Raw genomic sequence first — 23,562 nt, forward strand, 5'->3', positions numbered from 1 at the left:
CAAACAACAAAAAGCTACCAGTACAATTTCTACTAGCACCTGGAGCAAATGCTGTGCAGGTTTCCGTAGAAGTAGCCCCTAGGAAACAATTTAGTTTCTCGAGACCAAAAATGTCTTATTACTCAGAGAGCTAGGTCTTTCTTTTGACTTTACTTTTTTTTTTTAATTAATTAATTAATTAATATATTTATTTGGCTGTGTTGGGTCTTCGTTTCTGTTCGTTTCTCTAGTTGCAGCAAGCGGGGGCCACTCTTCATCGCGGTGCACGGGTCTCCCACTATCGTGGCCTCTCTTGTTGCGGAGCACAGGCTCAGTAGTTGTGGCTCACGGGCCTAGTTGCTCCGCGGTATGTGGGATCTTCCCAGACCAGGGCTCGAACCCGTGTCCCCTGCATTAGCAGGCAGATTCTCAACCACTGCGCCACCAGGGAAGCCCTGACTTTACTTTTTTGAGTTCTGTTTTGAACGTATGTATGTGTGCATGAGGGAGAGAGGTGAATGGATGGATGATGGATATAAAGTGTATATATGGATGGATTTTGCCCTTATGTGATCATTACAATGAAAGTAACCGAGCAGATTTTATTAGAAGAATAAAATGAGCTCCTAGAAAAAAATAAATAAAGACATGGGAATGACGGAATCACCTCGAGAGACTCGTAGACAGAAGGTAGGGCCCGGGACCAAGACCTAAGGACTCCAGCCATTGGAGGCCAACAGGAGGAGCACCTGCAAGGGAAGGTGAGTGGGTGGGTGATGGGGGGGCTGGTGAAGTAGGCAGGAGGAGGAGAGGAGACGGGAGTGTGGCAGAAAGCCAGCCAGCACGTGGCGGGGCTAGACTTCAAATCTGGTGTTTGCATCCATTGCCCTTGTTTTGCTCACTGCGTTCGCCTGGTGCATTTGGAGAGCTAACAGCCTCACATTGGATTCGTATCACGCTCTAGCAAGCCCACTGGAATGTATTAGCTCACCGATCCTTATGGTTGTAGAGAGAGAACAAGGCAGGTGCTACCTGTCTGACAGATGAGGACGCTAAAGCTCACAGAAGTGAAGAAACTGTTGGATGGTGCAGCAGGAGTCCAGGCTGCTGCCTGGGTGTCTTTCCTGCTTAGTCCTAATCCTCAAAGCTGCCTAACCCTTAAAGACCATGTTTATGGCTTCTTTATCATGATCAAATCTTGTCTTTTTTAAAGAGCACCTGTTGCATGGGATAGTGTGCAAAAAGAATTATTCAACTGGTGCAAATTCCTGATGAAGAGCTTCAGTGACAAATGGAGGGAGAGGCAGAGTACGGGTGTCAGAGATCTGGTCGGAGAGGAACTGGGAAAGAAATGAGTTACAGGTTTTTCCCCAAACTCATGCTTTTTAAATTTTTTTTTTGACCTAAAATCTGCCAATCAGAGCTCCCTAAACTTTTTCTCAATCTTGGCTTCCAATGCACCATTTTAGCGACTTTAGAGGACAAAGGGGGCAGCTGCCGAAAAGCCTGGGGAAGGGTTTTCAGCCTCAGGAACGGAGGGATACCGAAGGGAGGGACCGACCTGAAACTTAGTCAAAAGGACACTGCAAGCAGGAAAACCTCTCCTCAAATCCATCTTGTAGTTTTAGAGGGCTGTACCCTCCAAAAACAAGGATAGATGACAGTCATGGTGGGGAATGGGTGGGAGGGGGAGGACAAAGTTTATTTTTTAAATTTTATTGAAGTATAGTTGATTTACAATGTTGTGTTAGTTTCTGCTGTACAGCAAAGTGACTCAGTTATACATATATATATTCTTTTTCATATTCTATTCCATTATGGTTTAGCCCAGGATATTGACTATAGTTCTCTGTGCTATACAGTAGGACCTTATTGTCTATCCATTCTCTATGTAATAGTTTGCAGCTGCTAATCCCAAACTCCCAATCCATCCCTCCACCACACCCCCTCCCCCTTGGCAACCACAGGTTTGCTCTCTATGTCTGTGAGTCTGTTTCTGTTTCGTAGGTAAGTTTATTTGTGTCATATTTTAGATTCCACATATAAGTCATATATGGTATTTGCTGGAGAAAGTCTACTTTAGACTGTACGGAAGATGCTACCCCGAGGCCACCACGTGTGGGAGACAGAGAGGGGGAGAGAGTCCCAAGGCACCCCAGCTGTTTGAGTCTTCCCAGACCTGGGGGTACAGAAGTCTTTGAGAGGAACCCAGCTTCAGCTACCATCAGACCACACCTGCTGAAAACTCAGGCAAGAACTGACTAGCAGAGCCCCAGTAAACCTAGATTCGTGAGCAGATATGAATTGTTATTGTTTTAAGCCACAACTGGGGACGGGGGCTGCTACACAGCAATAAATAAATAGACAGCTGTTAAGCCACCACCATGTCCCCAACACACACACACTCACAACTTTGGTAATCACACTTTGGTAATTAAGAAGCATTTGTTATTAATTTCAATGACAAAAACCACTGTTCCAGGTTCTGCAGATATAAAGCTGGGGACAAAAAACAAAAAAAAAAAAACATGCTTTTTCCCTCAAGAAGCTTGCAGACTCGTAAGAAAAAAAAAAAAGATCAAAAACAAGCAAACAAAGCAAAACCCCCAAAATACTAGGTTATAAGTGCAGTGATAAAAGCCCACTGAGGTTATTAGTATAGACACACAGAGATGGGGCAGCTAACTCAACCTGAAGAATGGTTGGAGGCGATAAGAAGAAAACGATGGGTGCCAGGAGAAGAGGCAGAGGCACAAAGATGGGCAGACAGCATGAGAAAGGCACTGAGGGAGGACGTGCACACGGTGGGGACAGAGACAACCCCGTAGGATGGCTGGAAATGACACTGGAGAGGCGGACAGGGCTGTGTCACCAAGAGCTCAGTAAGCCGGTAAGAAGCGTGGACTGGATCACCCAGGAAGCCATCGATGTCATCTGGGCAGAGAAGTGACATGATCGGATCTGAGTTTGGAACAGACCTCTTTATTTTTATTTTTTTAACTTTATTGAAGTATAGTTTTTTTTTTACAGTGTTGTGTTAATTTCTGCTGTACAGCAAAGCGATTCAGTTACACGTATATATATTCTTTTTCATATTCTTTTCCATTATGGTTTAGCACAGGATATTGACTATAGTTCCCTGTGCTATAGAGCAGGACTTTGTTGTTCAGCCATCCCATATATACTAGTTTGCATATGCTCATCCCAAACTCCCACTCCTTCCCTCCCCTACCCGCCTCCCCCTTGGCAACCACAAGTTAGAACAGACCTCTTTAGTGGCTGGCTACAGAATGGCTTAAGGGAAGGGAAGGTGGAGCGAGAGGGACGGGCTGAGAAAGCACCCGTGAGGCGGGGCCCGTGTGTGCCAGAGCTGCCTGGTACCATTTTGTAAAAGCCAATTACGTTTTTAGGAATTTGGGGGAAGACCGTTAAAACTTTGATAGCTTGAAATCAACCATGGTAGGAGAATTTACGCCACCGAAGTCAACAAATGCTGCAAATCAAGGCTTCCCAGCCAGGGCCAGTTGTTAACCACTTACCAGCACACCACTGATGGAAGCAGAGAGGCTGGAAGCAGGAAAGTTTAAGTAGAAGGGGCAGGTCTCGATGATTAACTCAATACAGAGGGAAGAGTCAGAGTGCCTCCAAACATCTAACATTTGCAACTGCGTGAATGTGGATGATGTGAGCTGAGATGGAGGATGAAGAGGAGAAATCAGTTTGTCCAAGACAATGAATTCAGGGGTTATAACGTGTTGATTCTGAGATGCTTTAAAGGACTGCCAGCGAGCAGCTGATGACCCAGGCCTGAAGCCTGGGGAGGGTGTGAGCAGGACGGTGAGAGCAAGTAAGACTGTCCCCCTGCCCCAGGGTCAGGAAGGAGAGCATTAAAGCGTGCTGAGGAGAAATGTCGGGAACACAAAGATTTCAGCTGAGAGGGAGGCCAGAAGGCGCACTCAGAGCAGCCTGAAAAGCACATAACGCCAAGCGTGTGATCACAGGTGCCAAACGCAGCTGAGGGGGTCCATACAGTAACTCAAAGGTACGTATTTATAATCGATATACCCCACTTCACCATCTTGGGGTACAAAAATGGCATTTCTTCAGTATTCAAACCACAGTGCCAGTGAGCACCCAGCTCTCTAATTGCTGGCAGTCCATCCTAACGTTCTTAGGGCTCCTGTGTCATGTGAGTCTGAGAGCCCCATGTGTGCATACAACGTGCAGATGTCTGTCCCAGGAAATGTCATTTTACAGAGAAGGGGCAGGAAGGTGGTGAGTCCTCCATGTGTCTCCGCTAAAAGCCCCCAGTTCTGTGCCGGGAGACACTCGAAAGCAAGCACTGCTGAGGCTGCAGCCCCACCATATGGGATGCAGGAGGCAAGGATGCCTGTGTCCTTGGTGATTCCATGAGCCACGGTGCTACACGCCAAAGCAGGCCGTAGCTCCAAGGTACCGCTCTGCACCCGCACACACACACACACACACACACAGACGTGCGCACACACACAGGCACAGACACAAAGACACACACAGACACACACAGACATGCACACACACACAGACACACACACACATGCACACAGGCACAGACACAAAGACACACACAGACACATACACAGACATGCACACACACAGACACACACAGACACACACAGACACACACACACATGCACACAGGCACAAAGGCACACACACACAGACGTGCACACACAGACACACACACACATGCACACACACACACACACACATGCACACAGGCACAGACACAAAGACACACACAGACACAGACGTGCACACACACACAGACACACACACACATGCACACAGGCACAGACACGCAGACACGCACACACACACAGACAGGCACAGACACACACACACAGACATGCGCACACACACAGACATGCACACACGCACAGACACACACACCCAGACACACACAGACATGCACACAGGCATGCACACACACACAGACACACACAGAGATGCACACACAGAGACATGCACAGACATGCACACACACAGACACAGACATGCACACACACAGATATACACACAAACACACACAGGCACACACACAGATATACACACACAGACACATACACAAATATATAGACACATACACATACAGACACACACAGACATGCACATGCACATGCAGACACATACATACACAGACACACACAGATATGCATACACACAGACATACACATACAGATACACACACAGACATACACATACAGATACACACACAGACATTCAGGCACACACAGAGGTATACACACAGACACACAAATATATACAGACACACACACAGACATATACATACAGATACACACAAACACACATACAGACACACACAGACTTGCACGCACCCAGACAGGCAGACACACACACACACACACACACACACACGGCCATTCCCTCAAGGACCCCCACAGTGCTGAGTGGTCTGGGATGGGAGCACTCACAGCATCAGTTACCTGCTCTGCGCGGAAAGCTCTCCCGCCCGGGGATCCCCAGGATCCCTTCCCAGCAGCTGACCTTGGTCCAGGCCTACCTGCTTCATTAGTGGCGCTAATACATTGCAAGGCGACTCATCTTCCCCTTTACGGGTGTTCCTCCAGGGAGGGGAGGCGGGGCTCACTGGGGCTACCCTCCTACCTCTCTCTGCCCCTTCACTTACATTTGGGGGGACTTATGTGACTGGTACATTTGGGAAGGATCAACTGGGCACGTGTATTCCCCCCTCACTTTCCTATTGGGAGTGACCTGTACCAAAGAGCATGAGGTCCTCTTGGCCGGGCCCTGCCTGGGTGGATAGTCGGTAAAATACTAGAGCTGGACTTTAGCTCCCCAGTGGATAAGCCACACCCTCCAGGCAAGACTTCATCAATCTTAAAGGAAAATGGTCATCGTCCATCTGCCTTTCTCTTTTGTCTTTTTTCTCAATTTGGTCAGAAGCCATGCAGAAAAGGAAGAGGGCTATTTTCTGAGCCCCCTCTAAGACCCTGACAGAACGACAAAGAGAAAGTTTGAAGTGTCAGTTTCCTCCACCGCCACAGAGCTCTCTGACTGCCAGGCAAAGTGCCATGGCCACCTGACAACCATAAGACATGGATCAAAGCAGAGGCCTGCCTCAAGCCAGCATCCCAGCCCTCGCCAAGGAAAAATTAATGAAAGTGTGCTTGTGCACACCCACCCCAAAAACACTACAGTGAGGGTTCCCCGAAGTGGCTTTTCCCAGAACAAAGAAGGTCTGCTCCAAGATGATTTGGGGTCCCCATGCTGCAGATAGAAATGGCTAGCAACTTTGACTTGTCAGCATCTTGTGCTAAAAACAATTCTACACCATGTTACACATCCATTGAATTTAGCAATGGGAGGTCTTTAGTGATCTTGGACAGAGCAAAGCGTTCTCAGCCAAAAGCGTTCAGGAAGTGCCGAAGTCTGTGTGAATCACGCAGATTCTAAAGGCTTTGGAGGGCTTCCCTGGTGGCGCAGTGGTTGAGAGTCTGCCTGCCAATGCAGGGGACATGGGTTCGAGCCCTGGTCTGGGAGGATCCCACATGCCGCAGAGCAACTAGGTCCATGAGCCACAATTGCTGAGCCTGCGCGTCTGGAGCCTGTGCTCCGCAACAAGAGAGGCCGCGATAATGAGGGGCCCGCGCACAGCGATGAAGAGCGGCCCCCGCTTGCTGCAACTAGAGAAAGCCCTCGCACAGAAACGAAGACCGAACACAGCCAAAAATAAATAAACAAACAAATAAATAAATTTTAAAAACAAAAACAAAAAACAAAAAAAACCCTGCCCTATAGGTGCTGTTTAAAGGCCTTGGAAAGCAGAGATTCTCCTAGATTTTGCTTCATGAAGACCTTTTGACCCACAACCCCCATTTTCAGTCTAAAAATCTATGAATAGTCCATAAAATATTGGAAATTCAGGGAGTCAAGTATCACCTAAGACATTTGGGGGCAAAGGAAATGAACTAGAACAGATGTTGTAAAGAGAAAAGAAGAACCAAGAAAAGGCTTATTTATCTAGTGATGGAGTTATTTTTAGAATGGTAGGGACTTCCTTATGTTTCTAGGTCAAAGGAAGATGGCCCAAGAAAGGGAAAGTGACCAATAGGAGAAGCAGAGAGTAATTTTTGGAGCAAATCCCTCAAGGAGTTTATAATCAAGTAGCTTTTGCTTGGTAAATACATCCTACATCAATGATAAATGAAAGAAAGTGAAACCCAAAACTTGTAAGCTTTTTTTTTCTTTTTCTTTTTTGTATTGAAGTATAGTTGATGTACAACATTATATGTTCTAGGTATACAACAGTGATTCACAGTTTTTAAAGGTTATACTCCATTTATAGTTATTATAAAATGTTGGCCATATTCCCCGTGTTGTACAATATATACTTGTAGTGTATTTATTTTATACATAGTAGTTTGTACCACTTAATCCCCACCCCTATCTTGCCCCTGCCCCATTTCCCTCTCCCACTAGTAACCACTAGTTTGTTCTCTATATCTGTGAATCTGTTTCTTTTTTGTTATACTCACTAGTTTGTTGTATTTTTTAGATTCCACATATAAGTGATATCATACACTATCTGTCTTTCTCTGTCTGACTTTAAGCAAAACTTGTAAGTTTTAAATACAGCATAGATGGGTAATCATGCTTTTAAGATATTTCCAAAGAAGTTGGCATAACAATTCCAAGTCACTCTTATTGTCAATATTAAAACTTAACAAAAAAAGGGGCGGGGTGGGGGGGGACTTCCCTGGCGGTCCAGTGGTTAGGACTCCACGCTTCCACAGCAGGGGGCCTGGGTTCGATCCTTGGTTGGAGAACTAAGACTCTACAAGCCGCACAGCACGGCCCAAAACAACCCCAAAAACAAAAACAAACAAACAAAACTTACAGCATTTGTTCTTAATATTGGGGGAATTACGGATAAAACTCTGAATCTCTACAAAAGGCTCTACGACGAGCATATGGAGGTTCACCACTAGCTTTCAGGTTTCTCTCTAGAGCTGTGGTCCAAGAAATCAGAAGCTGCAGCTGCCACCCAGAGGTCAGTAAAATGCAGAAAACCACTGCCGATGGTCACAGATGCCCACGGTCCTGGGCTGAGAATGGTCCAAGGAACGTGAGAGGGGCTGCAAATCCATCTGCTGAAGCCCTTGCTGCAGCCATGGCACAGAAGCCCCTTCTCAGCCCTGTCCTGGAGCCTCAGAAATCTACTCCCCAGGCTGCTTGCCTCTGTGACATCAGGGAGTAGGGGCTGTGCTGACGGTCTCTGGCACCGCCTCTTTGGTCCTCTGCCTTCTCCATGCCCACCCCTGCTCCTCTACCCATCAGGAATCAACAACAGGGCACCCAGTAACAGAAGACCAGATGGAAAGCCTGAGAACCAGCACAAGAGGAGTCAAGACCCTGAAAGTGGGGTGGGTGAGAGAAAGGCACAGAAGGGTTATGTGCAGTGAGAGGGGAAATCAGGAGGTCCAAAGGGGAGAACCTTTCCTCCTTCTTATAAGATAGTGGCCATGTTGGAGAGAGAAGTATGGTTTGGTGCCAGTGGAGAATCTGGAGTGGGGAACTAGTCCTGTAGAGCAGAGGAGCTGTGGCTGGAAGTCCCTTATGAATGAACTCTGTAATGGGCTGGGATGTACAGCTGGGACCTGAAGATAAGACTTATATGTCCTTCCAGACTTTCTAGGTGTGCTCACATTAAGACCATTTGGGCAAGGTCTGTACTGCTCCCTCCCTTTCGTGATAGCATTGTAGGCTGAGGAGCTGTGTAAAATGATAAGATTCAGGACTCTGCTGATCGATAAAGGGCCTTTGTGTGAACTAGAATAAGGAGTTGTGTCCCTGGAAAGATCCAGCCCCACACCAGAGCATGTGGCTTAATGAATGTGCTTCCAGCTGCACCTCAGCCCGTATTCATCCCCATTGTGCAGTGAGTAGCCTGCACAACCGTACATAGCAGCCTCAATCAAATCCTAGCAAGATGAAACCATAGTAAATTCATGTTAGCAAATATATACACAGGAAGTTTGGGCAGTCTTATTCACCATTTAGTCATCTTAATTGGCTTTTTTTTAATTGGTTCTTAGTTATCATAAAAAGATTCAACAGTTTAGAAATAGTGCTGAGGAGGATAGAAAGGATTTACATGCATCTCCAAAGACAGAAAGATTCCAATTCCATAGGAAAGAGACAAATCTTAGAATAAATGAAGGAGAGATATGAATTGACTAAACCAGTGTTTACAAACAAGAAAGAGACAACATAAGATGACATCCCCTAAAAGCCAGCAATGTCAGTATCAACTATAATTAGCACAAGCCTCCAGGTAGAATGAATAACATTGAGAAATAGATTGTTGATCTTGAAAGATCTCAAAAAGGAATCAGGGATGAAAACTAAGCTGCAGATCTCCCAGAGCTGACATATTACCAATAATTGGGGACTTCCCTGGTGGTCCAGTGGGTAAGACTCCGCGCTCCCAATGCAGGGGCCCGGGTTCGATCCCTGGTCGGGGAACTAGATCCCGCATGCATGCCGCAATTAAGAGTCCTCATGCCGCAACTAAAGATCCCGCATGCCGCAACAAAGATCCTGTGTGCTGCAACTAAGACCCAGCACAACCAAAATAAATAAATAAATAAATAAGTATTTAAAAAAATAATAATGATAATAATCAAAGCCACCGAGTGAATATAATGATTCAGACAGGCTGCCTCTCACCTGCCTGCCTTCATCTCCAAAAAATTAGGCAAGAGAAGGAAATGAGGCATTAAACAGCATCAGGGAGACAAGATGGGAAGGAGGGAAGAAATGTTTTAGCAACTGTAAAAATTGTAGAATTAGGTTTAGAACAAATTTGCTCCTCAAATTCTCCAGGGCCTGGTTCAGGTCCAAGAAATACATAGCTGACCATATAAAACTCTGTCTTGCAGCTTACATATAATGGCCAACTCTTTGGAAAGTCATTTTTCACATAATGAGTATATTATTTAACACTTGGTCATGGACATATTTAGTCACATAAAGAACACAAGTAAACAACTTTGTGTTATTGTTTTGTTCTTTTGAAGTCGATGGGAACTGATTGACTAAAGTCTTCAAATCTCAAATCTACTTTTCTGCTCCTGCCTTTACGGTGGCTCTGTGGCCTTTGAAAATTTCAATGGCTCCTTCTTCTCTACACTTTTCTTCCCCTGACTTCTGGGACATGGCACTGTTTCCCTTTTTCCCCTCTGGCCGCTCCCTTTGCTCTCCTCTTCAACTTTCTATTTCCTTGGAGCACCTCTTAAATGGAGGAACTTTCTAGAATTCAACCTTTGCAGATGAGATCTGTGAGGATGACTCCTAAGGCCATATCTCCAAGCCTAATCTCTCTCCTGAGGTTCAGACCCATTTTCCCAAATGGTTGTGGACATCACACACCTATCCCACATGTACTTCATTCAGCTGTCCAACAGGTACTTCAAATTCCTCAGACAGGACGAATGATCTTCCCACCAGCACTGCTGCCCATTCTGTGTCTCTCATCTCAGCTAATGGTCCTACCATCTGTCCAGTCACCCAGGCAGAAATTCTCAATACTCTTCAAGAACTCTCTTTTTCTCACCTGTCATATCTAGTCATCCTGAAATTCTGTCCACTCCACCTGTATAAAAGCTCCCAAATGTATCTCCTTTTTTTATGACAGAGTCCAATCTATGGCTTCCTCTGAAGCTGAGATGGAGGTTCCCTATATGTCTGATTTCAAGATTACTGGGAAGGGCCCCACCCTAAAAAAAATTCCTCCCTGAGATGGTGGATCCCTGAAATTCCTCTAACAGACAAGGTTTTTATTACAGAATTAGAAATCATCTTAAATGCAAAAGGCTCTGGCAAGGTGACATCCTATACTGAAAACACACCAAAGTGTCACTGCTGTATCATATAGCCTTCCAGTGGGAAAGTTGATGGGACACACAGAGAGTAAGGGTGTAAACTGGAGGGTTGGAGGGTGAGGGATAAGAGCAGGGAAGAAAATGTGCAGGGGGCAGAGAGTAGTCCCTGGGGTGACACTTCATGAACATACAGACAAAGAAACTATGCTTGAGCCAACCAAGCCAGAATCAACTAAAGTATACTTTTGCACTGAAAGGTAAATTTAAACACTCACAAGGACGGGAGCCAAGGTAGATAGGGAATCGTTTTATGAAAAGATTTACAGAGACTCTTCTCCTGTTTCTACAATAAACAGAATGGAGAAGTTTCCCATTATTGGGTCTTATTACAATAAGACCCAACGAATGGGAAAGTTCTAACCTTGTGGGAGATCCCTGAAATTACTGCAGTGGGAAATACTGCCGAAGCACTTCTAAGTTCACAAATAGATCTTCCTCTCGGAGTTTTCACAGCCAGCTCTTCAAACCTTGGCCACCTTTGCCATAATATTCCATTCCAGTCACTCCTGTATATTCCGTTCCGAACTCATTTTCCTTCCTTAGCTCCCAGTGGAACCAGAAAGAGACATTAAGGAGGTCAGGAATAACAATGGGGTAACTGGTTGCAAATCGTCTTTTCCAGGTTTCTTTTTTATTATGTTTCTTTAAACAACTGCCAAGACTGGAATCAAAGATAAATAGAAGGCACAACACTTTCGCTCTGGTTTTGTGTTATTCAGATTTAAAAATTTTTTTTGTTTTTTCTCTTTTTTACAAATACAAATTAAACATGAAAAAACTCTACTTCAAACAGAATCTAGGGCTTCCCTGGTGGCGCAGTGGTTGAGAATCTGCCTGCCAATGCAGGGGACACGGGTTCGAGCCCTGGTCCGGGAAGATCCCACACGCCGCGGAGCAACTGGGCCCGTGAGCCACAACTACTGAGCCTGCGCGTCTGGAGCCTGTGCTCCGCAACAAGAGAGGCCGCGATAGTGAGAGGCCCGCGCACCGCGATGAAGAGTGGCCCCGCTTGCCGCAACTGGAGAAAGCCCTCGCACAGAAACGAAGACTCAACACAGCCAAAAATAAATAAATAAAATAAAGAATTATTCTGCCTTCCTCACTGAATCACTTATAAAAAAAAAAAAAAAGAATCTAACAGTTCAAGAAAAGCTTATCAGTTGCATTCTGGACATTTAAAACCTATCTCACAATTTAAATTTCAGTGGTAAAAACAGTGGGTTTTGGAACTGTTTTGTTATCATGTATCCAAAGAAATACTCCACTAACACTCCTTTTATTCAGTTTTTAACCACACCAGAGAGAATCTAAACTGTCAATTTTTCCAACAGCAATTTTTCCACACCAGAAGGTAGTCATGACTCTCAAAGAAGAGACAATTTGGGTTTTTCCTGCCTTCAAAATATTTATCAAATCCTGTAATTCTCACAGGCTTTTGAAACATGTACAAAATAAGTAAGAAATATTCTGGGCTTCCCTGGTGGTGCAGCGGTTAAGAATCCGCCTGCCAATGCAGGGGACACGGGTTCAAGCCCTGGTCCGGGAAGATCCCGCATGCTGCAGAGCAGCTAGGCCCGGGCGCTACAACTACTGAGCCTGCTCTCTAGGTCCCGCAAGCCACAGCTACTGAGCCCATGCACCACAACTACTGAAGCCTGCACGCCTAGAGCCCATGCTCCACAACAAGAGAAGCCACCGCAATGAGAAGCCCGTCGACACAACTAGAGAAAGCCCGCACACAGCAACGAAGACCCAATGCAGCCAAAAATAAATAAGTAAAATAAATAAAATTTTAAAAAAAAGAAATATTCCAATGAATAAAACACACCAAATGTCAGTAATAAGCAAGACACATTCCTTTGGGGAAACTGTTAAAAATAAAATCCAGTCTGTATATGCAAATAAAGCAAGGAAATGCAGTCTTTTTTTTTTCTTCTTCTCTAAAAATCCGTTTTTCCTAAAATATCATCCCACAAAACTGGAAGTGAAGGACTAAAAGGTGCGGGGTGGAGGGGGAGGAAGGAGCACACACCATTAACACAAAAAGTAAAATTGTACAAACTTAAGCAGTTTATGATACACTAGGATCAGATTCCAAGATACCAAAAGTTGGCTGAAGAAATTCACCCTTCTGTGGGAGCTAGGGTTTGTACTGCTGCCTGAAGATCGGTGAAGAGCCATTCATTGCCTTGGAGCACTGCCCCTTCCCACTCCAAATCCTGGTTTCTGCACCATGCCTCCGCGGGGGGCCCTCTCATCCCACCACCCAGCCCGCCTTGAGGGCCTCCAGGTCCCCGCAGGCGGTTATCTCGGCGGTCCCCTTCTCGGGCGGCTCGAGTCTTCTTTTCTTCCACATTCAGGCGGACCTCACCTCTGAACATAATGGGCCTGTTGCGAGGCACCTTCTGAATGGGCTCAGAATCATCAAACACAAAGAACTCAAAACTGGGTAATTTCCCACCGCTCTTAATACGCAGCTCCACCACATTCCCATAACTTTGAAAAACATCTTTAAGCTCTAATTTTTCCACCTCATGAGGCAGGTTGCCAATAAAGAGCTGGTGACTGTCAGGGTGTCTCCCGATTCTTCGGGGTTCAGCATCACCTTGCTCACCAGCCTCACGGACTGCTCCAGGTCCCCTCTGGGCAGGAGCATTTATTCGCTGTTCTCGCACCCTTTGATCCCTCTGAGGCCTCTGCGGTGGAATCTGAGATTCAGGCTTAGACTCCGGACGAGGCTGTGAAGCTGGTAGTTTAACAACGTGAGGTGGTATCCCAGTAACTGGAACAGCTCCACTGGGAGGAAGGTTCTTCTTACTGGTCACAGTGGCCCAAGAAAAGGCTCTCAAGTCCTCTTGCACTGCCTGGGCTATGTCTGCAGGCGCTGGAGAAGAACTCTTCTGAACATCCTCAGGAGCAGTTTCTTCCAATACGCTCAGACATTTCCTCTTGGACTACAGACGCAGGTTCTTGCTCCGGTTCTGGCTCAGGATCAGGCTCTGGTTCAGCAACAGGTTCTTCTAAATGTTCTTCTAAGTCATTGCTGACAGTTTGATCATAGAAAGTTCCAGAATCATCAGGTACCACCTCAGGTGTCTGCTGTCTTTCTTCAGGTTCCTCTGCTTCTTCTTCAGATTCTTCCTGAGGCTCAGTGACAAAGCCACCAAAGACCTCATCTTGGTATCTGAAGATATCATTGTGAACATAAAACTTATTTGCAGCAGAGCCCTCAGGAGCAAGGACAAAGGTCTCATGAATGTCCTCAAAGCCTGGTTGTTATTAGAGAGCAAGCCCATCACCTGGACCACCACACCGTCATTCAGAGTGGCTTGAGTATCGACATGACGGATCTTAGTGTGGCAATTCGTGAAGTTTTGTGACATCACGTTCCTATGGATTTCTTTCTGTCCATAGACCGCATCTGCTGGCTTTCCATTTGAAGCCAATCCCCCATGGACATAAGAAGAGTTCTTTCCATAAAGTCTGTGTAGTATGTCTGCGGCCTGGTTCAGCAGTGTGTAATACTGCCTCACAAATTCCCACCTGACCAGCAGGGAACTAGGCTTCTCCGTAACCATAGCTTTGGTCAATTCAACCTGCACGGCTGAGCAGGAGAGGAACAAGCTCTGCTCCACACACGGCGAAAAGCAAAAAACCCCTCACGCAACTGCATCTGCACCGGTTGCAAAATTTAAAGCTATATCAGCTGGAGAATTGAACCATGGACCTTGGGAAAGAAAGAGGTATGCTCCTGGCATCCAGTTGTGAAGATCGGAGGGGACCAGCCCCAGAGAAAGCTGTATTACGGCTCATCAGGGCATTATGTCTATAATCTAATAACTGTCTATTGGTCTGTGACAAGGGAAATGGGAATTCTGTCCACAAAAGCAGAAAAGGGGTAACGTAGTCTGGTGGCGGGAACCCTGAGGTTTTGTGGGACAAAAGGTCATGGGCAATCCAGCTAAGGTTTTGTATCCAGGTTTACAATAGTCTATTTGAAAGCCATATATGAATACATTTTCTCATGAAAACAGGGGACTTGTAACTTTTCAAATGGCAAAATCACTTCTGATAATTTAACTAGCCATGCCTTAAGTCAGGGTCTATAGAAGTACAATGGTTAATTTTATGTGTCAACTTGAATGGGCCATGGGGGACCCAGACATTTGGAAAAACATTATTCTGGGTATTTCCATAAAGGAGTTTTTGGATCAGGTGATCCAAAATTTAAATTGATAAGGCTTTAAAATTTAAATTGATAAGGCTGAATAAAGCAGATTGTTCTCCCTAATGTGGGTGGGCCTCATCCAATCAGTTGAAGGCCTGAATAGAACTGGAGGCTGACTCTCCCCCAAATAAGAGGAAATTCTTCCTGTTTGGCTGCCTTGAGCTGGGACATCAGATTTTTCCTGCCTTCAGGTTCAAACTGAAACATCGACTTCATGGGTCTCAAGCCTGCCAGCTTTTGGCCTGGGACCACAGCTTCAGCTCTCCATCACACCTAATCCTGCCTCTCAAGCTGGCCAATGGCAGCCTCCATGATCATATGAGCCAATTTTTCATAATAAATCAATCTTTCTCTCTCTTCCTCTCTCTCTCTCTCTCTCTCGATATATATATATGTATTTCAAACTGTAAAATCAAAATAAAATTATATATAATACATAATTATATCATATAAATATGATATATAATATAAATATATTATACAATATATAACATATAATATAATTATATATTAATAGGGCATAATATATAATATTGATATATAAAGTATAATTATATAATATAAATATAATATGATATATAACATATATAATAATATACATAAATATATAAGATATATAAAATATATAGTCTGACACCCAGGCCTGTGTCCCCCCATTCCCCCATGCACTTCTGAGAAGTGAGACATCTCATTTTGGAAGAATCAGGGAGATGAGAAAAAGAGAAATCATGTCCTTCAACACTGACAGATGAATTATTTAATCAGAAGCAAGAAACTGTGTAGAAAGTGAGACACCAAGGCCATTTCTCACTCCTCAGGCACACAAAGAAGAGAATGGCAATGCTTTTCAGACCATGACGAAGAATTGTGGTGTCTCACTGTGATTATTTTCCCAAATCAACGGGCGCTGGCTAATTAATACTTCAACAGAAAATTTTGCTCCAGGAACTCTTAACACTTTTAAAGTAAAACAAAGAAACAAGATTTTTTTTAAAAACATCTTTATTGGAGTATAATTGCTTTACAATGTTGTGTTAGTTTCTGCTGTATAACAAAGTGAGTCAGCTATAAATATACATATATCCCCGTATCTCCTCCCTCTTGCGTCTCCCTCCCTCCCACCCTCCCTGTCCCACCCCTCTAGGTGATCACGAAGCACCGAGCTGATCTCCCTGTGCTCTGCGGCTGCTTCCCACTAGCTATGTATTTTACATTTGCTAGTATATATAAGTCCATGTCACTCTCTCACTTTGTCCCAGCTTACCCTTCCCCCTCCCCATGTCCTCAAGTCCATTCTCTATGTCTGCGTCTTTATTCCTGTCCTGCCCTTAGGTTCTTCATAACCTTTTTTTTTTTTTTTAGATTCCATATATATGTGTTAGCATATGGTATTTGTTTTTCTCTTTCTGACTTACTTCACTCTGTATGACAGACTCTAGGTCCATCCACCTCACTACAGATAACTCAATTTCATTTCTTTTTATGGCTGAGTAATATTCCATTGTATATATGTGCCACATCAAGAAACAAGAATTTAATGTTCCTCCATGCTCTACTTTGACTTGATGGAAAAGGTAGCAGGGAGTATGACAGCTTCTGTGTTTACACAATGGGAAGAAGTAGGAAGTAGTAGTATTATTGTGGTCTTCTTATTCAGTGTTCACAGAGGACTGAAGATCACCTAAAAGATAAACACCCAGCTTCTTCCCAATGAGTTTACTGTTCCAAGGTCTAGAGCTGGGGGGCAAAGGAGAGGAAGGAAGTAGAGACCACATACACACGCACACACAAACACACACACACTTGCTCCGGCTTTTCTCAAAGTGGAGGCATTGTTCCTGGGACTCCAGATACTTGTCTGAGGCTGCTGCTAAATTGGCAACAGATTAGCCCCTAATCCCAGAGCCTGGCTCTGACAGAAGCCTTACTCCTCATCCAGGGAGTCGCTGCAATGCCAGGTATCAGTAAGAGGGAAGCGACCTATTAGAGGCATTTACATGCACTTGCCTGAGTCCCTGTTTCCAGTTCTTCGGGGTGTACACCTAGGAGTAGAATTGCTGGGTTATATGGTAATTCTGTTGAACTCTTTTTGAGGAAGCCATCCTCAGAATATTTGGAGCCAATTGTGAACTGGATCTAACTAAAGCTCAAACGAAGCCCAGACCCAGCTCAGCTACAGAGCAGATGACTGACACAGCCACTTCACTGCTGGCCCAACAGAAGAAGGGGCATACCCTTTACCGGATAGCATGATGATTTACTTCTGGTATTATTTTTGGCGGTTTTTTGTGTTGTTGTTGTTGTTCTTTTGTTTTTTTGGGGGGGTGGGCAGGCCGCGCCACGCAGCCTGTGGGATCTTAGTTCCCTGACCAGGGATCGAACCCATGCCCTCAGCAGTGAAAGCGTGGAGTCCTAATCACTGGACCGCCAGGGAATTCCCTCGGTGTTGTTTTTGCAGCTGTACTGAGATATGATTTACATACCTTAAAACTCACCCATTGTAAGTGTACAATTCAATAATCTTTATGCTGATAGAGTTGTGCAATCCTCATTACCAACCAGTTTTAGAATATTTTCCTCAATCCCCCAAAATTCCCGCGAGCTCATTAGCAGTCCAAGCCACTCCCAGCCCCAGGCAACCACAAGTCTGCTTTCCGTCTATGCTTTCCTTTTCTAGGCATTTCATATATATGGAGTCATAGTATAGGTAGATCATAGTTTAGGTAGTCTTTGGATCTGGTGTCCCAAGTGTGTATATTTTTCTACCAGTAGCTCAGATATGCATAAATATGTTACATATCTTTACTTTCTGCCCACCCAGCCCTTGCCCTGTAGGAGTGTAGGGAAATCCACTCTTGAGCATCACTGAGGCCTTGAGTGGAGGCTCTCCTTCCCTGGGGTCATGGAAAAATCCAGGAGGGCTTTTGGCATCCACTGGAGTTCGGGCCATTTATTCTTCGGCCGGTTAAGTTGATCAGCCCACTGATGCTGGTATCCTCACCATCTACCATAGAGCTTCTTCTAAGGAGAGGGCAGGTTGCTCTGTTATTTCCAATGACAAGCCAGCATTCCAGAATCTGCAGAAGCTGTGAGGCCAAGTCCCCAAGGTCCAATAGACGTCTCATATAGCTGTGTCACTCCAAGGGCTGGCCATGTGTCCTGGTGCTGCAGGGGCTGAGGCTTGAGTCCTTGATGCTCAGGAGACCACCAACCTCCACCCCCCTCCCACTCCCCCAAATGCTGTGAAAGCCCCCCACCCCACCTGGGTTCTCTGCTCTCTCTCTCCAGGACACCTGGGGTAGGTGATGATTGGGCTTTCTCAAGAGACAAGAAGAAAGGTTGGTCTTCCAAGAATCTTGCAAATACCCTTGTGATAGGAAACACAAAGGGATTAGCTGTATTCTCCAAACAAAGGGGGTGGGTAGGGAGGGGCACAGAAAGCATGAAACAAATGAGTATCTCACTAAATAGCCTACCACACTGCTTTGCATTCACCTACCGCAAAACCACATCAGTGAACAGCGGAAAGCATGTCATAATTTCAGTTTTCTTAGCTGCACTTAGACTCTATCTACTCATGGAAGTGTGAGAGAGGAAGGAGGCACCCCGCTGGACTATTCAGGCTAAGAAACAGAGTTGGTTCTTTTGTTTTACTTTATTTTTTAAATTTATTTATTTTGGGCTGCGTTGGGTCTTTGTTGCAGTGCGCAGGCTTCTCCTCGTGGTGGCTTCTCTTGTTGCGGAGCACAGGCTGGCCTGCGGGCTTCAGTAGTTGTGGCTCGCGGGCTCTAGAGCACGGGCTCGGTAGTCGTGGCGCACTGGCTTATGGGATCTTCCTGGACCAGGGCTTGAACCTGTGTCCCCTGAATTGGCAGGCGGACTCTTAACCACTGTGCCACCAGGGAAGTCCCCAGAGTTGGTTCTAACACTAGCAGTAAGAATAGCAACTAACATTGTGCATCAGGCATTGTTCTGAGTGTTTTACATGTATTATCCCTTAATCATCACAGTGACCTTAGGCAGTAAGCTCTGTATATCCAAATCCTTTACTTAAAGCCTTTGGTGTGAGCTCTATTTCAGAACTCAGAATTTTTTGGATTTCAGGAGGGTAATAAGGTGCATGTAATTTACATAATATAACTCCCCAAGAGGGTCTAAAACAGATCTCATACAATCTAATTAAGGTGGCTTCAGTGAAACAAATAATCATATTAAGTGATGTAAATAAATAATGTAAATAACTTTGCATCAGTTTGGGTCTGGTTCTGCCATCAAATGAACTGAGAAAGGCTTTGGATTCTCAGACCTTTGGAATTTTGGACCTGTATTAGAGGCCCCATTTTACAGATAAAGAGAATGAGGCACATCAAGATTAGGTAACTTGTCCAAGGTCACACAGCTAAGAAGTGGTGGGAGTGCTCAATGTTTCAGGAGCAAGTGGGTCTGGAGAAAACGACCTTGACCACTTTCTCTACTAGAAACTCACCCACCCTCAACCTTCTCACTCCACAGCTGCTGGCAGCCTTGTGTATGACGCCTCCCCCCACCCGTAACTATCCCACCCCATCCCATCCCCTCCCTGCTCCGAGCTTCTCTAATACTCATTTACTCTCTCCTTTAACATGGTTTAAAATACCGGAAGTGAGCCCGTAGAGTTGACTCGCCCCAGGCACCCCTAACAAGCCCAGGAGGGACCCTCCAGAATTGGGTCTGGGGCAGGTACTGACTTGCTAGCCCTCTTTGCCTTGAGCAGGGGGTTAATCTCTGGGTGGTGTTAAGAGTCGGGCAGGAAGAGCTGGCCTGGAGCAGGCGGTCTAAATAGAGGAGTTGAATCCTTCAGGATACCAGGAGAGGGCGCGTCCCCCTTTTCCTATGTCGATTAGGTTTTTTTTTTTTTTCGTTTTCGTCTAACCAGCGAGCCTTTTGGGTGAGCAACAACGTGCTTGGCATCCCGCTGATTTGAGCAGCGTCAGCCTCTTCATTCGTAAATCAAGTTTCTTCCCACTTGCGACGCGTCCTTCTTAGTCTTCAGCACAAACCTGCCCCCAGGCCCTCTCTCCCTCACCTCCTGGGACCCCGCCCTAATTTGTTTTATCTTACACGAGGGGCCTGTTACCCGGAGAACCGGCCGCACCGGCTTCGCTGAGACCTTGACCTCGCGATCAGACGCCTTGTGTGTCTTGTGTCTGCGTCCTTGCGTATCCCTCTTCGCGGTGCTTAGGATGCAAACTAGGGCGGCTCTCCCTCCTTCCTCGTCTTGTTTCCTCACTTTTCACGCTGTCTAGTTTGGAGGCAACCACCCTCCTCCGGTCCAGTAGATCAATACTTCTGTCTTCCAGGTACAGTCCAGATCGATCTAGTAATCCCACCTGCCTGGAGCACCTGAAACCTACGAGTGTCAACGGCTGGCCTGTTCCCCGGGAACAAGAGCCCCAGAAGCATCCGGCAGGCTTTGTGTTTTTAATTAAAGGTCTATTTCAAGGGCAAAATCGGGTGGAAAGCCGTGCGTGCTCAATTAACTCTATCTAAATGTAAAGCCTTTAACAGAGATTGAGGTCTCGTCCCAAGGATGCCTGGGACCGACGCCCTCTTTCGGTGGGGCGCAGCGGCCCCCGTGGCTCTGGACTTCTACAGGCACCCCCTACGGCTAAGACCGACACCTCACACTCCATTTAATTAACAGTGTGTTTTAATTAACGCCGTCCGTCAGGGCAGTCACACTGGCACCTTGGCGCAACCCGCATTAACCCGCGTCCGGGCCTGGACCCTGGGAGCGCTGCGGGGCTCGCTGGGAGGCTGTGGGCTGGCTCACGAGACAGGCAGGGCGGAGAGTGGGGGCGGGGCCTGCGGGGGGCGCAGCCGGCCGAGGGGCGGGGCGTTGGGGCGGGGCCTGCGGCGGGCGGGGCCCGGGAAATTCCCGGGCGGAGGTGAGGAGGCTGGCGCGACTGTCAGCTGAGCAGCGCTGGGTGGGGTCGCGAGGCCGCGCGTCCGCCAGAGGCTCTCCAGCCCCCGCCGCCCCCGCCCCCGGCCGGTCCCCTGGTCGGCGTCTGCATCCGGGTCCAGAGCCCTCTCCCAGCGGCAACGATGCCGAGGAGGCAGTGACCCCGAGGGAGGCCGGAGCCCGGGCGCCGGGTGAGCTGGGGCAGGGGGCGGGCAGGGGCTCCCTCTCCGCCCTGGAAGCGGTTCCCGTAGCCGCCTTCCCTGCGACCCGGAGCCAGTAGGGACGTGGGTGGCGAGGGTGGGGTGTCCCCTCGGGTGGGACGGCTGCGCTCGCTGGGAGGGTTTCCGGGCCCTGGCGATCCTGACCTGGTGCGGAAGGGCAGCGGGGGCGTCCAGCCCAAAGCGCCCCTTCCCCCTTTTTTACCCTCCAGGCTGGCCGCAGGTGCCTTCCTCTGTAGGTCATGAAGGTGGTCTGAGGGTGACATCCTTCCGCAGGTTGGGAATGATTGTACAGCCAGTTCCTCATTATAAGGGAAGGGGTTAAGGACACACCTTTGGAAGACGTACAAACTACTCTAGCTTTACGAGATGGCCCAGGACACTAAAGAACCGGTGACCGCTCTCTAAGGTGGCGGGATTACTGAACAGCTGAAAGGAATCTTCATAAACCGTTGTGTCTGGGAGGGCATGTGTGTATGTATGTGTTTGTGTGTGTTTATAGATAATAAACACATAGAGAATATGAATACGTGATGAGGCCGAGAACCCCAAAGGGATTGTTTCTATCGTGTAAGCTGCAAGCAGTGCACATCACTAAGAGAAAATGTAACCCAGGTTCCGTCTAGCCTCCTTCCTCCACCAGGAAGACTGCTGTATGGAAATTATATGCCACAGCACTGCTTAAGGATGAAACGGAAAACCGAAACTTAAAACATCAAAAGCCTGGGATCTGGTTAAGCAAACGCACTATTAACAGAAGAGCCCCTCACCCTTGCTCTTTGCTGGAAGGAAAGAAGAGTTAGGCGGCCTGGCCACCCTCCCCAGGATGTGCCCAGTTTGGAGTGGGCTGGGGAGGTCCAGTAGCAGAGGCCGGTCCAGGGACTGCCCCGTAATGCCCTGGGCAAGACAAGTCGAAATGTAGCCTGTAGAGAGGACAGTAATTAGAGTCTTCCGGGTGATTGGCCAGTTCTTCTACTGGGCCAATTTTAGTTGTTCTTTATGTATTGTGTACAACATTATAAAAGTAGTATTTTTTTTTTTTGGTAACTGACCTCAAGTTGCATATTATGTGATGGGCTCCAACTAAACTCTCCGAAAAAACAAAAACAAACGTTATTCTTGAAAGGAACTGGTCGCTGTTTTACCCTCCCGTGGAATCCCCACCCTTAGGTAGGGGCACATGGGTATCCTCTCCTCCAAGCCTCACTTTTCCTGAATTTTATAGAGACTTGACTGTGTGATATGTTCTTTGGAATCTATGGAATAGTAAATCCAAAGGAAAAGGAAGAAATTAAACTCTGTGTTTTGAAAATAAAATATGTTTCACTGAGAAAGAAAAAAATTATATTGAAAGTTCTCGTTTTCACTTTGGCCTATGTATGTGGGTTGAGTAATGGAATATGTGTTATGCAATGACATCCAGATACCTTTGTAGTGATAGTTTAAAAGTGGTACTCATTTTCAAAATAAGTTGAGTTCAAGAATATGAAAATGAGTGCCACTGAACTGTAGAAAAACTCGTAATACTAGTATGTCGGATTTGTGTTTTACAAGTGTATGACTTTACCTCTCATACTATAGCTTCATTTCATTTCAACAGACATTTTCCGAGAGCCTGCTCTCAGTGTGCCCGTCTGTAGGAAGAGTAAAATAGAGACCTTGACTTAGGTTTGATGGGAAGATTGACGGGCATGGTATGATCACAGTACTTTACATAAAAGGACCAAGGGGGTGGAACACACAAAGCGCTGTTGTGTGCTCAGAGGAAAGAACAGGTCATTTTACACAGGACGTCTGTTCGAGCTGGACATTGAAGTGTCCAGTGGGGGTTTGCCAGGGTAAAAGCAGATCCGGGCATCTCGGGGAAGAGTAGAAGAGCAAAAGAAGGCCAAGAACTGTGAGCTCTTTAATGTGCCTCAGGCATGAGTGGCATTGGTGACAGGAGATGATACTTCTGGGTAAGTGGGGGCCAGACTCTGAAAGGCCATGTTTGTCTTGCTCGGGAGCTGGAGCTCTGTCTGTATGGGAAGGGTTTAAGCAGGGGGATGCCCTGGTATTAGGAAAGAAACCATGGAGGTAGTGGGGCTGCAATGGAAGGAAATGAGTCCAACCATGGAGGAAGCTATGCAAATTCATTCAGCAAGTATTTGTTGAACCCCCATATATGTCGGGTAATGTTCTAGGTGCTAGGGACATGGCAGTGGACAAAACAGATGAAAGTCCCGTACT

At 46.4% G+C, this 23,562-nt stretch overlaps 1 protein-coding gene and 1 pseudogene across 3 annotated transcripts in view; one reads left to right on the forward strand and one right to left on the reverse strand.

Moving 5' to 3' along the window:
- Positions 1 to 13,127: 13,127 nt before the first annotated feature.
- Positions 13,128 to 14,524, reverse strand: LOC137761817 (ras GTPase-activating protein-binding protein 1 pseudogene; annotated as a pseudogene).
- Positions 14,525 to 21,087: 6,563 nt separating this feature from the next.
- Positions 21,088 to 23,562, forward strand: part of OPTN (optineurin) — a 42,434-nt gene continuing 39,959 nt past the window's right edge. For all 3 annotated transcript variants that reach the window (XR_011076041.1, XM_068561531.1, XM_068561542.1), the window contains exon 1: positions 21,088 to 21,306. The gene's annotated coding sequence lies outside the window, so the exon portion shown is untranslated. The remainder of the gene's footprint in view (positions 21,307 to 23,562) is intronic.

Source organism: Eschrichtius robustus, chromosome 1 (genome assembly GCF_028021215.1).
Source record: "Eschrichtius robustus isolate mEscRob2 chromosome 1, mEscRob2.pri, whole genome shotgun sequence".
Classification (NCBI taxonomy): domain Eukaryota; kingdom Metazoa; phylum Chordata; class Mammalia; order Artiodactyla; family Eschrichtiidae; genus Eschrichtius; species Eschrichtius robustus.